Source organism: Falco rusticolus, chromosome 2 (assembly GCF_015220075.1).
Source record: "Falco rusticolus isolate bFalRus1 chromosome 2, bFalRus1.pri, whole genome shotgun sequence".
NCBI classification, from domain to species: domain Eukaryota; kingdom Metazoa; phylum Chordata; class Aves; order Falconiformes; family Falconidae; genus Falco; species Falco rusticolus.
In genome coordinates this window covers 119,187,988-119,205,493 of record NC_051188.1, presented here as the reverse complement: position 1 = coordinate 119,205,493, position 17,506 = coordinate 119,187,988, and the positions used below count along the sequence as shown (strand labels likewise).

General features: G+C 45.0%; 1 long non-coding RNA gene across 1 annotated transcript in view; it reads left to right on the top strand.

The window, feature by feature from the left end:
- LOC119143804 overlaps positions 1 to 17,506 on the top strand; it is a 147,259-nt gene that overhangs the window by 102,297 nt on the left and 27,456 nt on the right. Inside the window, exon 5 of the long non-coding RNA XR_005102832.1 lies at positions 1,236 to 1,396. This is a non-coding gene — a long non-coding RNA (uncharacterized LOC119143804). The remainder of the gene's footprint in view (positions 1 to 1,235; positions 1,397 to 17,506) is intronic.

The following is a 17,506-nucleotide window of genomic DNA, read 5'->3' as shown; positions in this document are numbered from 1 at the left end:
TCAGCACGCATCTGAAGTTAAATTTACAACCCTACGCACTGCTGGAGGAGGCAGTGAAGGGTTTTGTATTCTGCTTAAAACTGTAGTATCTGCACCTCTAAACGCAGAGGCAAAGCAGGATTTTGCTCCTTAGACCTCTGAGGGAAGCTGGACTTCTAGCTGTCTTTCTCCACCAGAAGCCTACAGTAATAAAATGTATCGCACCTACATATTTTAGTCTTGACCTTTGCTGCTCCCGCCTAGCTTTTCTCACCTCCCCGGGTATTTTTCATCAAGGAAGCAACAATAATCTGTTGCAACTTCTTACCCTACGCAGAAGTGTGAAAGAAGCCTGAGTTTCACATGTGAAAGCACATCGCACCTGGGGTAGGGCAGGTGGGAGCGGTGGGGGTGCGAGAGGGATGGGGTAAAGTGTCCTGCGTCGCGGCAGAGGTGGGCGGCTTGTGAGCCGTTATCCAAGATCCATCACCTGGCTTACAGCATTAGACGGGCATGCCCTGTGCAAATCGCTGGCCATAAATAATTATTAGTAGAAATCCACTGGCGCTATGGAGTTCAGATGTCAATATTAATGAAGTGAAACGAGCAGCAGCTTTCTGTGTGAATTAAGTGTTGACCACGGGAGCTGATGTTAATCGGTTGTGAACACCAGTGAGGTCAGATGCATGCAAATGAAAAAGATCTTTCTCAAACTGTTGCTTGTGGCTTTGCCAGCTATCTCATGTCTTTCTAATCTTTGCCTTTTGTCACCATGCAGTTGGTAGGTAGAGCGGTACGGATGGCTCTGCGTCAGAGCCCACGTGCTGTAAACAGCTGCTTCTGCTCTTGGAAAATTATGGGTATCTCCAAGGTTGTGTTGCAGGGTGAGGCAAGAGTGCAGGGTGGGATATTGGTGATGCAGAAATTATGTATCAATTAGTTGAAGAATGTTATTTTCTGGGAAGTTTGAACTTGCGCAGATGTCGATCATATTGGATATGCTGTTCAAAAAGGATAGAGGATTCCTGTAACAGAAAAATGATCTAACCCATTTAGAGCTAGGCAGCTTGTCAAAATCCACACAGCAGTCTGGGGTAACGAAGAAAAAATTATTTTAGAAGTCAGGCATTTCCTTGTGTGTAATCCTGCTTACTTACAAAGAATATTCATGGTGGCTTTGTTCATAATTCAGTCTCTTTTCTAGCCAGCCCTTATCAGAAGTACATTATATTTTTTTTTTTTTTTTCTCCCTGTAGGATTTTCTCAGAGCCACGTTTCCTGAGCGTGTGCTGGCTGTCTTCTGGAAGACCACGGTCCCGGCATGGCTCAGGCGCTGCTGCTGCTGCTGCTACAGGGAGCTGCAAAGTAACGGTGAGGGTTGAGCAATGGGGATGGGAGCTGCATCTTTCTTCATCATGTAAGTCAGCTAACAATTTCTTTCTGCTGCTTTGTTCTCTGCTCCTTTGGTGTTTTGCTCTTTCACTTTCTGCCATCTGGTGTGACCCATGTCTGGCCTTGTCTCAGGTGGCGGCAGCCCCTGTAGATTGTGCAATGGCTACATGAGCACAGTAAGAGCGATCTTAAATGGGCAGTGAGGTGCTTGGTGAGATGTTACAACCTTTCAAAAGAACATACTTTATTTCTGTGGGACAGCAGCCCCAACAAGATCAGCTCACCCAGAGAAAGTAAATGTAACAAAAAAAGAAGGAAAGGATGGGGGGGAGGGAAAGACACGGAGAAGCCTTTCCATTAGATGGTCCTTTAATCAAGTGCGTGGGTGATTTTCACAGAGTAATTGTGTGGGTGAGTGTGTGTCTCTACGGTTTGCAGAACTCCTGGTGTCTGCATATGGGTAGAATACAGGCAGTTAAGGTGCCAGGGGTCTGGCAAATTGTACTTTGCTGTCCTTCACCTGTCTGTGCTCACCTTGGCAAGGACACAGTGGAGCTCCCTAACCTGTCCTTACTGCATACAGATGCTTTTGTTTCAGGCATACATCTGCACCAGCAGTTGCTGGCACTATCTCCATTTCCTGATCACCGGTGTGTCCAATATAATATTTGATATACTAATATAGTATTCAGCCCTTCTAGAAGTATCACACTGTGTAGCAACTTACCAGTGTATTGATGTTTTGCTTTTTTGCACGGTGAAATTCTAGACGCAAATGGAGAGTAAACAGCATCAGTACCTAGCCAAGTTCCTTATGGAAATTTCAGTGAAATCCTTGTTCTCAGCAGTTCTCTCTCCCAGAGTCTCTTCTGTTCCGTCTACGGAGAGACTGAGAAGCTGTAAGAAAGGCCTACTGGCCACACACCCCTTGGGCAAGCCGGTTCCAAAGGAGAGGTTGCCTTCTTTCCTAAGGGTTTTGTGCTTTTGTGCCTTGGGCGTGTGTGGGCAGAAGGAAAGGGTGCTGGTGTGGGTGTCCCCAGAAGCACCACTGCTCACCCTGGGCAAGAGCCTTCAGCCAGGCTAAACCTGGAAACAAGGCAGGGTCAGCATTTTTTGAAAGCACGGTGTGGTGAAGAACTTGCCACACCAATCTGCGACTGCACTGGGGTGAGAAGAACCTGGGGATGCGCCGTGGTTTTGGAGCGATTCCTTCTGAGGGGTGGTGTTCTGTCCTCAGCCGTAAGGGAGGATGGCTGCCTGGGCTTGGGGCGCACAGAAGCCCACACTGGCAAGGTTCCTTTGTCAAGTAGCGGCAGAAATAGCCATTCGTGTCTAGAAGATTTCCCTTTCCTCACAAAAAAATCAAACACGGACTGCAATCTCCTTAATCATCCTTGCTATTGATCGTTAGAGCATGGCTGTGAACGCCACCATCAAAGGCATCACAGACAAAAGCACAAGTCTCGTTTCCTCACACAGAGGGGAATTTTTAGGCTGCGTGACACAAAAAGTTGAAAATCTAGAAGAAATATCTAAAGATATTTTTATTTCATGTGAATTGGCTCAGTTATGGGAAAAGGCTCTTCATTTTATGAGAGTGGTTCTAATTTCTATTTTAAGGATCAATTGAGCTTTTGAGGGTTTGGCCCTTAATGGAGGTGGCATCACTGCAGGAAGCTCTGTTCAAGGCTAAAAAAGCTTTGGGATCCTTGTGGCTGCAGATCACCAGACCACCTGAAGCAGCGTGACCTGATAAATGGATAGTTTCCCGGTTCTAGCAGAGAGTCAGGTACATCAGGACACACCTGCATTTCTGGCTACAGCTTCCCATGGAGGCTTGAAGGCAAATCCCATTTGGATTACAAGGCTTACAAAGCACAGTAGAGGAGCCAGTGTGGTACAGAGTTGGGATATCTTCCTGGGACAGCATGGAGGTGGCATCAGTTCTTGGTATATTTTAGTGTATCCGAAGGGTAGGTTTTATCTCACGTCAGCTGGAACAGCGCTCTGTGCTCTGCTCTCCAATACTCCATGGTCCAACTATTCTCCATCCCCTACCACAGCCTGTGAGAAGTCCCCATGTTCTTAGGTAGGAGCTTTGTTGTTTTTGGGCTGCCTGAGGATCCTGCTGTGGCAGGAAAGCTCTGCCCTTGTTCTGGGACACAGGAGTAGCACAGAGGAGAGAGAGTGCGGGGTTAAGGGCTGACCCTTCAGGGGCGGTTATAATCTTTAGTTCTCCGAGTGTATGCCTCAACCTTTATGCAGTGCATTGACATCAAGGACAGTTTCATGTAAATAAAGACTTCTTCCCCCATCCCTCTTCCTAAAATTTAGTATGTTCTTTGTTTATTTTAACTGTATAGATATTTTTATTTTTGCAATAAAAAGAATGATGATCTAACCAGATAACGGTTGTGTTTTGAGAGCTTCCTTGGTGGCTGGACATTTGGCTTTGCTTAAAGCCTCTTTTTTTCAAGGTCTTTTGAATTGGACTATTTACTGGTAACTGCAAGAACTCGGGATTCAGCCAGTTGGTTCCCCCTGCCTTAATCTCATTTCTGAACGTTTCAATTAACGTTTGTCTGAACCAGTTTTTCATGGGGAATTGTTTCAAATGAGTCTGTCGAGTCCCACAGCCTTGCAAATTGCTTTCATTTAGAACCACGATTTTGTAAGAGCTCACCCAGAGAGCATGAGAGCAAACGAGTGGGGGACCCTTTCCTTCTGAGCCTTCCGAGGTTGAGTTGGGTGTTAGCTGCCAAAGCTTTGTAATTTTAAGAACCTACAGAAACAATCAAAGCCTAGCTTAGCTCTCCAGTTAGATCCCAACCTTGCAAACAGCAGACTGGGGCATGAATGCCACATGTTGTTGTGCTAACGAGTTTGCTCAGGAGCTGCATTTCCATGCAGTGACCCCTAAAAGATTCACCAGAGCTCCCATCTGCTTCCCGCTGTGACAACATGCCGTTTTCTGAGAGAGTGAGGGGATGAGCTTGCATCTCCTTGCCAGCACTTCAAAGCTGTTAGAGGAGACCTGTGGAGAGAGATACGGGTCACATCTTGTAGTTCCATTCCTCTACACTGGATTAGGAAAGGTCTTGCTATATGTGAAAAATCCTGAAACACACCACCACCACCACCCCCCCATTAAATTATTAACTGAGATTTCCCTTTGCAGCTACACAAAAGGAGCGCTTGGGTTCTGCATGACCTTCCTGGATATGTAATTAAATTATAAACTGTGTGCTCTCCCATCTTCCTTCAGGACTATGTGCTTGGGAACAATTAAGACTAGTCCAGAATATGTCTAAGCTATACTAATAGGTTTGGGAGCAGTGTAGACATACTCAAAATAGCTTCCTGTTACCACGCTATGCATGTTTGATGCAGCAGCATGGAACACTGCATAGGTTAATTGAACTTGGAATTTAGTCCTGTGGCTCACTCTACCATGGCTAGGGTGGCAAGGTCCCGAGCTAATTACTGTAAAGTTAGCAACGTCGTCTTACTGCCCTCGCTGAAGTGCAGGCTCACCTTGAGAAGAGTTTGGCCAGAGGATGTGTGATAAAGAATTTATCAAGCAGGCTTTTGCCCATCTGGTTGCAAACTCTAGTAGCTGTGATGTGGAGAAAGGAGGCTCATTGCAAGCTGATTTCATTTAGGATACATGAAAGTAGGAGATCTGAGGTCTTACAGTTCCAAGGCAACATGTTCCTGTGAAGGCAGAAACATGATCATCTGTTGTGCCCTGGTTTGCTCTTTACTAATCTCTCAAGCTCATAAAAGGGACATTTTTAATCATATAAAATGTAATTTATAAGCATTTCACTAAGTCGTATTAATAGAAATGCTTTAACAAAATACGTCATTAAAAATGTTCCTATGCAGTAAATGTTTACGTGTGCTAATCTTGCCTCTGCAACTATGCTTTTCCCTTACTGTAGGCATGCTGGTAATCCTGGGAACAGGAGTCTTGGTCTGCTGTGAAGTGCTTCGTGTGCTGATGGGCAGTTACGATTGATTGCCATACTCTAATTTTATTTCTCTCCATGAAAAAGACAAGCTTCAAAAGCAACCTTTTAATAGATAAATAAATAAAACCTTCTTTCTTCCGTAGCATTCTATAATAGATGATAAGCTCTTTCCTATGTGGGCCCCTAGAGAGAGCACAAAGCCAGGGGCTGGTTGGTTTTGCACTGAAATAATGAACCCAAAGAGTGAAATGTGAAGTTGCTTTCCCAAACTTTGTTAGCAGCCGTGTGATCCACGAAAGGCTTGCCAGGAAAAAAGAGGACGTGCTGTGAGCATTTCCTTTCCCACTCCAAAGGGACCTGTAGGAGATGCGTTGTTAGGTGTATTAACCCTTCCTTTCTGCTGGGTTTTTGCTTGCCAAGCAAATGCTGCCTACCACAACCTCCACGTGGTGTGCTTATAAGAGGCTGAAAGTCACTTCATGGACCCAAACTTCTCCCACTTTTGGGTCTTGCTGACTGTTAAAGAGCCCAAATTGTGTTTTTAAGTGCAACTATCAACTATGGGGCTGATAGCTATTTTATAATCCAAGCATTATAACTTCAGGTATTCTTTAAGCCACAGGAGCAGAAGATTTCATTCAAATAAAACCTTGGGATTTTTTGTGGCAGAGAAGAAAAAGAAGAGAAACAGAGGAAAAATATAGTAGAACTGTAATTGTTCTAAACCAGAATATTTTCCAAGAGGCATCAGAGTCCCTTTGAGGCATGCCCAAGCTTAGCAGAACCCTTTGGAATGTGCTTTAATGTGAGATCACAGTTTTATTGGAATCTTTGTCCATAAAATAAGATAAGCCAGATCATTTGGGTTTGGGTTTTTTTTTCCCCCTTTAGTTTCCTTTAGATTAATTTCCAGTATTCTTCACCCAGCTTGCCTCATTTGGGCAGGTTGTTTAGACAGAAGCACTTGTTCCTGGAAGATTCCAGCAGCAAAGTGAGAGATTCCTGCAGGAAGAAAATAGGTGAAATAAATTTATTCTCTTACTTTGCCCCTGTCTTTTTAACGTAACAAAGGGAGCAAATCAGAAGTACAAGTTTAAAACATCGCTTAGAAGGTAAACACCCAGTAATTGCACCTTATTAAAAGGCATACTGTTTCAAAATGTCATAGCTAGGCGCTCGCTTGTGTAATTTATGCATCAAAATATTATGGTGTGTTAGTTTGCACCAGGGGAAAGCATACAGTAGCCACCCAGTATGGCTCTAATGGAGAGGAGGAGGAGTGAAGGGATATTTATGATGATTGCCATGGGAAAGTGAGAGCACACAATTACCCCCACTGCTGCTTTAATGGATCGAGATTATATATGGCAACATACTGGAGCAGGAGAGATCAGAAATGTACTTGCTAGGAGGCTGATGGAAACGCATGCAGAGAAAGTGAGTATCTCCAAAAGCCACCGACTAATCTAAGCAGGGAAGAGTGGAAATCTTGTTTAGACAGTTGAAGAGCTGCTGTTAGGATAACCAGTTACTTCTGTTGTTCTCCAGTCGATCAAGTGCAGGACATACCTCAGAAGAACAAGGCGCTACCCTGACATCAGCCAGGAAAGTATCACTGTGGTCAGGAAGTGACTGAGGGGGCGAAGCTGGGCTGCAGGGATGGCAGTGGTCAGGGTTCCTTGGGAGAAGGATTTTGCTCTGCGTGCTCGCTCCTGGCTGCATCAAATCTACCCCTTTGTTTATCAGCCACAGCAGGTAAACATGATTTAATGCCAAACATAAGTAATTTTTTGTGTCTTCCTTAATGTCGCTGTACTGTATTATCTAAATACTTTCAGATGCTATTTGTTTGGAACTGGTTTATTCTAAGCCTTATGGGAGCTCTTCAGAACCAGCCTTCCTTTTATTTCAGCTTCAAAAACGGTCACTGTGGTGTATCAGGATGAGGAGATTCTACTGCCCTACCTTTGGTTAGAACGAAACTGCAAGAGGCTAAAGGTGATATGTATAGACAGGAGACTGTGACACCTTTACTTTGAAATTTTTAAGCATTCCCTACATATAAAGCAGAGGAGTTTTGGTTGGTTGTTGGTTGATTGTTTTTCTCCTCAGCACCACTGCAGCCTGTTGAAGGCACAGTGTACATGTATGCACAAACATACCAGCATGCCCAGTTAGCCTTTCGTACCTTGTGCTTTTTTGTCTTTCACCCAAAATTGCCCAGTGTACGGTCCAGGCTGTGGACCACTTCCAAGATAATGATGGAAACTGAGCTTGGCGCAGCTCCCCAGGGCAGCACGCTGGGGTTCGGTGTGCTTCTGGCAGCCGTGCTGCTGGAGAGGCGTGGGGCGTTCTCCTCTTAGCTGGAGTTTCTCATGGGCTGTGGCTTCGTGCCAGATCGCTGTGCTGGAGTCTGGATAAGAAGAGACAAAGCCAGATCAGCATTTTCTGGGATGGGATTGAGTCTCTAGCCAGCTGGAGCTTGTATAAAGTGTTATTCATGGATGCTGCCAAGATCGAACTTCTTACTTTCTGAAGAATCCTGGATGACTTCTAAGCTGGAGATTGATCTAGTATTGGTATGTTCATGCTGTGGAGCACTAAAAACTCTTGCTTTTTTTGTATTATAGAGTTACCACCACCTGATACATAACTGAAGTCAAGCAGTATCATAACTCTGCTCAGTCACTGGTGTTAAAAGATGCCAAATCTGACAGACTGAGCAGGTCTGAAAACTCTGTTTTATTTTGGAAACTGAATTATTGATAAATGCAAGAAATCTATCTGTGGATTAGAGTGCATTCTGAAGCTGTCTTTACTAACAAAAGATGTTGAGTAACTAATTCAACCATGTCCTTACCAATGGAGACTTTATATTCCCATGTGGAAGAGTCTCATTGATAGTTTCAGTCATTTGCTAATTTTGTTGAAAACAATTACACTTGCTACCTAGACAGGTGCTTATCTAAAGCATTTCCGGCTGTCAGGTGTCCAACATTTGATGTTTTCCAACATCTTCTCCTCTTAGAGAAATGACTGATGTGGAGAGTTTGGAAGAATGGAGTAATTTAATCTAGAAGAAAAAGTGCTGTGGCAAGAAGGATGGGGGCAAAATAACTTTTCATATATGCTGCTGTGAAGTGAAAAGGAGTATTTTTCTCATTTAGTCCACTCCAGGTAGAGCAGGAAGTAATGGGCTTCGATTGCAGTGTGAGAAATTAAGGATAGCTGTTGAGAAACAACTTCTAGCAACAAGTGAATTGCCAGAACAAATCAGCAAAGGTTATGGAATCTCTGTAACTGGAGGTTTTAAAGAACAGGTCAGCCAAGCATCAGAGAAAAGTGAAGTCAGGCCGTGTTTGGGACAGATTTGTTGTCTGTAAGTTCACTTTCAGCACTTTTTCTGTGGTTCTTGTAAATGCCTGTGGCAATGGCTTGTTGCTTGGCATGACAACAAGGGTAGGAAAAAACTTCTTTGTTACATCAAAGGGCCATAATGGCAATTTTTCAACATAAAATTGCGTGAGAGATACCATCTTAATCTCATTAATGCTATTTAATAAATAGTTAAACCAGGCACAAATACATTGGTGGGAACAGGAGGAGAGGAGAGGAGAGGTGTATCGGAGGTGGAGGGAAGGGAGCCTGTAATGAGGTTAGCCCGTGGTTCCAATTCAGAGAAAAGTTGCATCTTGTCTGGCTTTCCCCTTAAATTACAGGAGGGAAAACCACCGCCACTGCCACCAAAAACCCAAACCATCTACCAAGCTGCTGGTCCTGCTCCATAGTAAAAACAGAGCAAAAGTGACTGGCAGAGCTTCGCCCCATAACAAACTGGCCAGAGGGAAACAAATCTGCTGTGTCCACAGGAGATGCCACAAAGGTCTCGTGCATTAACCTAGAGAAAGACTGAACAGGCGCCTTTCAGATCCCGTCTGCTCTGGCCAACCCACAGGCAGGCCTGGGCACCCAAAATTATCGTTGCTCCTGCAATTGACAGAATGAGCTTGACCTGGCCAGAATCGCCATGCCGCGCAGCATGCGAGGCAGTGTTCGGGGTAAAGCCGTCGAGCCTTGACCCATGGTGCTGGTGCGAGAGGCTGCATTTGGCAACAGGGATGGGTGTTCTTCAGGGCCCTTTTGCAATAGGGGGGACAGTGAGATCTCCCCCTTCTGAAAAATTCCTACCGATCTTTCTTTTTTCCATACCCTCTGCTGCGCTACACACTTTTAAATATAGAATATTTAGCAGTGACATTATGTTCATTTGCCTTTAAAGCTTTCTCTGCAAGTCTCTCCCTGGCATTTATCCCCAAAAGATGTTAAAATTATGTCATTGAGGAAACCAGTTTAAAGCTTACTGGAAGAGAGTTTTACAGTTCAGCTGATCTCTTTTGTTTAATTTTTGGTATATGCCTAAGTAAGCATAATCTAGTTTTTGCAAGATTAAAATACGTCCATAGAAAACGATAGTCAATAAAATATGTACAAGGCATCATGACCAACCCAATGTCATGCCCAATACTCGAGCTCATATTTTCCTGTTGATGTTGGGGACACCCTACTGGGAAACTAGGAAGAGAAATTTTATTTTGGTATTTCTTTGGTGGCAAAATATGCTATTGCCTTTTTTTTTAAAAAAAAAAAAGAAATTCTCTTAGGAATAACCACATCTCCTAACTGCTGCAGTAAAGGCCCCATGCTGTGAGTGATCCTGACACTTAACAGCTGGCGTAATCTTATCACATGTATTAATGTAACAAACAGACAATACCTCCCTTGATATTCGTACTGATATTCCTGTGGGCTTCCACTGCGTCCCAGGAACAGCTCCTGCAGCCGTGGTGTGCCTTGAGCCTGTAGCAATATGCAGTAAAGCAAAAGTTACTCTCATGATTAACTTCTTAGCTAATAAAGTAAACTCATTAGTTAGCATTTAGTTCTGAGAGAAGAGCTGTATAGCCAGAAATATTGCCTATAAATTGAACCACCGTGTCTTCAGCCCAGGAGGCTGAAATGTGACCCTTCTTGGCACGCAGGGGTTTGGGATCGTGTCTGCCGAGGGAGTCTGGCATCTGGACACACTATTGTTTCCACTGCCTGAGAGCTGTCCTCTTATAGACTGTGTAACCTCAGTCTTGAACTTTGTTTATACCACAGGAGTCATGTTCTCTATGACTCACAGAGCCCTTGGCGAACAAAAATATTTAGCCTTTTTTGAAGGGGGAAGACTTCTCAGAGCAGTGTTGAGTGGAGAAGACTGTTAGCTGTGCTGAGGAGAAAGCTTCGGGAGAAAGCTGCCCACGTGGACCTCTGGTTAAAGGCAGAGGGTGTTAGGTAGCGTTTGGCGGCGGTATAACTTGAAGGAAAATAGAGGGAAAGCTTTGGGGAGGGTGAAAATTCGTAAATGAAAATTGGTGGCTGGCAGGGCTGACGAGAGAAGCCGGGTGCCTGATCCCTGCGCATCCGCATCAGGTCACTGGCTCTGGGCGGCACGGAGCTGCAGGAGGATGCTGACATCCCTTGGGCTCTCCTCCCCCTTCTCCAAGCCCCCTCCTCGGTGTGTGTCGAACAGGCGCCACTGAATAACGTAGGGCAGGCTTTAAGTGTAGGAGTCACCACGAATGAAAAACTGCTTGTTCTCTACTTGCTCTCCACCAAAATAGTGAAAACTCTAGAAAATTCATAGGAAAGACAACATAAAGTATCTTTTCTGCTCTTAAAAATCATTCTGCCATCATCTGCATGATCTGAATCATAAATTCTGTGAAAAGCTGGCAATTTGCTGTAAGCGGGCTGTCCTGTAGCAGGGAGAAGAGTGCAGGGTAAGTACTGAGAAGAGTGCAGGTAAAAAGTGCTGGGAAAAGAGAGAGGAACGGAAAGCCCTAAATGAGGAAGCACTGCTGTATCGTCAGGCAGCACATTCCTGGCCAAAGTCTGCTGCCAGCTGCTGTGGGGGGAGAAGGGAGGACGCAGGGGCAGAGCTGGGTGCTGAGGGGCAGCCTGGGCTCCCGGGGCCTGTGCGTCTCACAGCCCGTGTGCTCGCTGCCTTGCTCTGTGCCCACTCGCCCGCAGAACGACCGGAGTGGGGTCCCCTCCCGCCTGTCCCGGCCTGGGGTCCCCCCGAAGGCTTTTGCAGAGCCACGTCGCCCAGTCCCTTAACGGCCACGAACCCTAGGGAAGCTCATCTACAGTGCAGAGGGCGAGCTTTCCCAAAGGGAGGGCCACGATGCAGGAGAAAACTCTCCATGGAAAACGTGCTACAGTCCTTGATTGTCGTCTCCCCTTGGGATCCTGCTGAGAGGCTGGGAGAGGTGCCGGCAGCAGCCCACCCCCTCCTGAGCCTGCGGGTGCCATCTTGCCTTCACAGGAGTGTGGAGCACACAGAGGGCTGGGCCCTCTTGCGGGGCAAACACGGAGAGGGGCCGGAGGAGGAAAGAGGCTGGCAAAGATGACATTAAGACTGTTCATGGTCTTGTGGGTGTCTGTGCTGGAGACATCATAGTTCTCTGAAAGAAATGGTGAGGTGGGTCGGCTTTCTGTTGTATCTTGGCTGTCTCTGAGCTGTAGATGTTTCCGCTGGACAATGTCCCAGGATTACCGTGACAGTTTAGCAGGCGGTGCACGAAGTTCACGTCCCTTTTCTCTTTTGCAAGAAAAATGCGATAAATGGCATTACGGTCACATGAAAAAATGCTGTGATATCAGAATCGTTTGGAACCAGAGTGGGTCTGGGATAAGACTAACCCAAAATAGACCAGAATTGGTGTTAACTGTGAAGTTACACACCGCTGCGGCCGATGAACAGCACGTGACGTCGGCGATAGCTCTGTCAGATTAGTTTCAGCCTAGCTTATCTCTTGATCCCTTCTCTGGTGGTAAAGCAATTCCAGCCAGAGCTGTATAAACCTGGCATTCCTCGTCATGCCGCTGAATAATAAGCATTAAGTGGCTGACGTCCGTTCATATGCTTACTGTGCTTCGTGCTGATAAGCTTTTTCCACAGGTAGGGAAAATAAAGTCCCATATTAACCAGGGCTTTAATGGAGCTTTGTGGCAGAGCCCTGTAAGGCGTAACGGAAAGTTATTTACCGTCAGAGACAGAGAGGCCTATTCTCAGTCACAGCAGTTGGTTGAAGTGTGAGTTTGTATTTGCTGAGGATCTGGCTGTGAGACCTGGTTCGGCACTGTTATCCCATATTTACACTAGTGTAAGCCAGCTGGAGATCCCCAAGGATCTGGGGTGCGGTTCCTCCCAGCCAACACTCTGACACCCATCTTGGTTTAGTGCTTTCTTGTTGGGAGAAGCGAACACATTCACGAGTAATAGAACAGAAAATTAAGAGCCACCTTATGGCAAGAAAGCTGCTATTACCATAAAGCAACATGATTTATACGCCGGTTCTTTTTTTTTATTGGCATCTCTGAGCTGCAGTGACATTATTCGAGCTGAGCATTTCCTAAGGGCAGCATGTAAATGCTCACCACTACAAGATTCCTTTTCTTTTGTCTTCAATTTAAACACTATTTTCAGTCTTGAGATGGGGAAAGCATTCTCAGCGTATGTACGTGCCTTTCATCATACACAGCTAAGATGCTCTTTCATTCTCAGTAAGTCAGTGACATAATTTCACTGTAGTTAACCAAAGTAATTATTTGTCTTCGACTGAGATCTAAAGAAGAGGCCAGAGATACGGTTTGCTGGTGGGAGGAGATGCAGTCATTTTTTTTTGGAGCTGTGACCTTTAGAAAATGAGCTGTGCTTTTTTCTGTGTCTGCACTGACTTGCTGAGATGCAGTTGGAGATTTCCCCCCCTCCACCTTCTACCTCACTGGAAGCACCACCTAAAGGAGGGAAAGTGGTCTGTGTGCAGTGCTGTGTCTCTTACAGGGTAAAGACATCGGAGCTCCTCATATCTGATTTAGCTTTCTGCTCAAAGGCTCTCACCTGGTTTGTAAAACTCAATGTGAGTTGCATTTATGTCACCACTCACTGCTGATGGTACCGCAGCAGCTGAGATCTGCTGCTGTGTCGGAGCTTACAGATACCCGCTTCTTGGTCTTTAACAGCCAGGAGCTCTCGCGCCTGCTTTTCTGTAGGAAAAAATACCCCGAGCCTCTGGTGCTCCGTTGCATTGCCCATTTCCATCCCGGCTCCTCTCTGAAAGGATAGTTTGGGTTTGAATGAGTGTGTTGTGGCATGCAATTGTGAGGACCTTGAACGCAGCTTCTGGGGTAATTGGTCACTTGGAATTTAAATTGTATCTTCCTATGTTCCATACTATGTCCAAGTGGAGTTCAAAAACCTGCATACGGTTATGATGCAGTTTCAGGTACTGTTTCTGGAAGTGTCCGATGCTTGGATACAGGCAAACCGGAGGAAATTCAGCACCCAGCAGCACAGGTGGTTAGAGGGGCTGGCGTGATTGCTTACAAGGAAAGATTGACAATGCATCGTGTGCCTGACCTGGCTAAGCAGCGGCTGATGTTCCACAGGATTGTTCAAAGGCAAATGGGAGGAATCCACAAGCCCAGAGGTAGAAGGCATTTAAGATGAATAGTAGCCAGTGTTATAAAGAGAAAGACCTAGGTGATCAGCTGGTTCTGACCTTTTCCGTACTGGGAATTCCAAACATCTCAGTCTCCTCTCCTGGGAGGAACAGGCTGGAAATAAGAGAACAGACCAAATAAGAAGGGCAGACAGGCTGCAACCCAGCCTTTTCTGGGGGGAACAATTTATGTATGAGATGTAGCATGGTTTTCAAAGAAAATGGTGGAAATTCCATGAAATATAAACACAGACAGGCCGGTGTGCTGGTGAATGCTCCACAGGGGTCGATTAGGAAACTGTAGAAGGATGTATTAGAGGGCCTGTTAAGATTTGTTCCATCTCTAAACTGTAAGACTTATGCCAAATGTGCTCCACAAACAAAGAAAAGCTAAAAATAAAATCACAAGGCATAATTATTTCCAGTTGTATTTATTTCCCATCTCGTTCCAATGATCAGACAGTAAAGTTGGCAGCTTTTATCCCTCTTAATCATGGGTCACTGAACACGCCATTCTCAAATTCCAGGGCTCGGTTTTGTGCTGTGTGGATTTCTCTCTGGTGAGCAGTTCCTGTGATAAGAGTTTGCAACTTTTCTAACTTTTCTTTCTGATTCTTTTTGGGTATATGCAACTAGTACATCTTTCCAAGGTACTCAAACCACCATTGTATTTAAGTCATATGAAAAGAGGAAAGAATAACATAAATCCAAAGAACACCATGGATACCCACTCGCTATTTAGTCTCGCCCGACAGCTGTTCACAGTGTATGCATGTCATACATACAGCGCTGTGGTATTGGGTGTAAAAATATGTCCTGTTGCCAGTTACTGTGTCTTCTAGTATCTTTTACCTTTGGTCTAGGACCTTCATTGCCAGTCTAGCGAGGTCCATATTTTGTGTTTCCAGCCTTTCCCGCAGTTCGGCCATGTGCGAAGGTATGGGGCAATTTACAAACCATTTGGACAGCTCTATAGAAGCCTAATAGAAAATTCTGTGTTTGTCAAGTTGTGATAATGTGATTGTGTGCCCAAGAAACAAGAACCTAGGCATGTTTTTGTCTTTTGTACACATGTAAAATCTGGTGCTATTTACCCCATTTTCCTACTTAAAACCCAACGAAATTTGGAGATTCTTGTTATTCCTGCTCCTGTGATGCTTTTTGGGAAACCCTGCTGCAGTAGTGACTCATGCTGACTAACAGATGAGCAATTTTTGATGACTTTCAGAAGGCACTTGGTTCTTTTCCTGGAATTAAGCGGATTCTGTTAACGCAGTCACTGAGAAGTTAAACAAATACATTTCTTTAGCAGCAGGAATGTTTCCTCTAGGACTCTGGCTAGCGTCGGTCACACAAGGCTGGAGAGAATCCACCAGTGGAAGAGCGAAGGGTTAAATTCTGTTGTTGGTTTGTGTGTTTGTTCCTATTGAAAACAGTAGCTGTATGGGAGTAATAGGGCAGTACTTGGCCTTAAGCCTTTCTGAACAGCCAAAAAGTGCTGCATTATCTGGATACTCTTTGCCGACTTTCTCCCTCCAGGAGAAAACTGTATGTACTGGATGTTCTCGAAATAAATGAATAGTGCTGTAAACATACAGCCTCATAATTAACCCGTCTTGTCTAAAATGTGCGTCTTCCTAAACTGTGCTGAACCTTGCTGGAATACTGGTGTTAAAGCCCAGCTGTGGCAGACAGCTCTGCACCGAAGCACTGTAATAAGGAGAGAATTTGTAAGAGGAAACCTGTGAGATTTAAAAAAATATGATAGATGAAATAGCGAGTGGAGGCTAAAATCAGAATAAGGCAGTTGTTTTCTTCTTTCTTTCTAAGTAAAACAAAAAGTGGGGGAGGTGGGGGGTGGGGGTTTGCAACTCCCCCAGGCAGGCAGGGCTCAATTGGAAGTCTTAAATCCCTAAATAAATGTCTTAGGAAATAGGTATTGATCCTTGCCTGGAGAATAGTGCCAAAGACATTCATCAAAGGGGCAGGTGAGAAGACGGGGTTTTTTCTTTGTTTTGTTGTGGTGTTCTTGTTTTTTTAACACTCCATGAACACAAGCAGTCTGAGCAGGGACTTTATTATTAATATTTTGCACCTCATCCCATGCCACTTGCACATATGTTTTTGAAATAAGGGAGATGAAGTAAAATTGTTTTAATCTTTTCCTTTCCTGCGGTCTGTTTAGATGAAAGAATGTGCAGTAATCACCATTAGGCATCTGGCTGCCCCCACAGAGTGGGCACATGCCTGGTTTTGCTTATCCTCCATAAATGTGCTTGGATTTTCCCCCCTCTGCCTTTAAAGATGTTAAACTTACAGCACTGCGCCTCAAGCTCTGTTTATTGAATTTCATGCTATGATGAGTGAGATGGGGGTTAATAAACTCATGCTTGGTGTTTCTCTCTGTAGATATGTGCTCTTCCCTGATGATGATGATGATGGTGCTTGGTCCATCCGGCACAGCTGGCAGTCGCTGGAGTGCCCAGCGCTGCTGGGGCTCCTTCACAGGTCCCGCAGGGTTAGTGGGAGCTGGCATTCCTACAGAACACCCAGTGGCTCTTTGTAGTTTAGCTTTGTTCCCAACAGCTAACAAGGCAGACCGGCGCAAGTGTCATCTAGAAGTCGGAGTTTGAAGGGCCTGTTTTAAAACAGTGGAAGGAGCAAGTTCTGCTTGCTTTTCAATAGGACTTAAGTTGGTTCACCGAAAAGGAGGGCACAGCACAGACCTGGCTTTAGCAAGGTAATTTTCCGTGTGGAAGTTCTCTTCTCTGTCTAAGCATGATCTCTTTTCTCTGAGCTTTGTCCTGTATAAATTTAAAACTGGTCAGAATGCTGAAGCACCTTTGCCCTGGTGTATCGTTCCCTGTAAGCTGTTTAGTTTTGAATGTGTTAGGAGGTTAAGAGCATGCTTAGAGGAGGGCAGTTGTGGTGTCTTCTGTGGCCTGTGCGATTCCATCTTTCTGGCTCTTAATCGGACTATACACGTGGGCTACAGCTTGGACTTGAACTGTTCAGGCTGTGCTTGGGAGGAGCTTAGGACAGAATAGGATAAGCCTGCTTGGTCCAGGATATGAAACAAGATTTACCCCCGTGGCCAGGAACAGAAAGGTCAGCTTGTGTTATCCTGCTGTCAGGCTGCACCTCGGTCCTGACCGCATCTCCTCAGCCTGTGCCTGGCTGCGTGTTTGTATGCAAGGCAGAGAGAGAGGGAGCAGGTTTGACCTGGAGAACAACTTCAGACTTGGGCTTGACCTGCAGGGTAAACATACCTTTGGAGGCATTTGAAGAAAGAGCAACCTGTCCTTAGGATGCCTTGAGAAACTGTGGAAACATGTACCAACCTTGGCTGCCAACCTTAACTAATAATGGCTAAATACTTTCAAAGTCTTTGACAGAAAAAGCGCGATATGCAAGGCATGTGCTTCAGTTGAGTTTAGAATGATTAAGAATGATTTAAGAGCAACGGCTATGTGTTCAAGTTGTTATTCTGTAAAATACTTAGGGCTGGATAGGAAGAGGCTGAAGTGCCTAAAGGTGCAAATATATATACTGATTTAGATAATCAGGACATTGGGAAAAAAAAACCAACAACCAAAGAAACCAACCAACAAC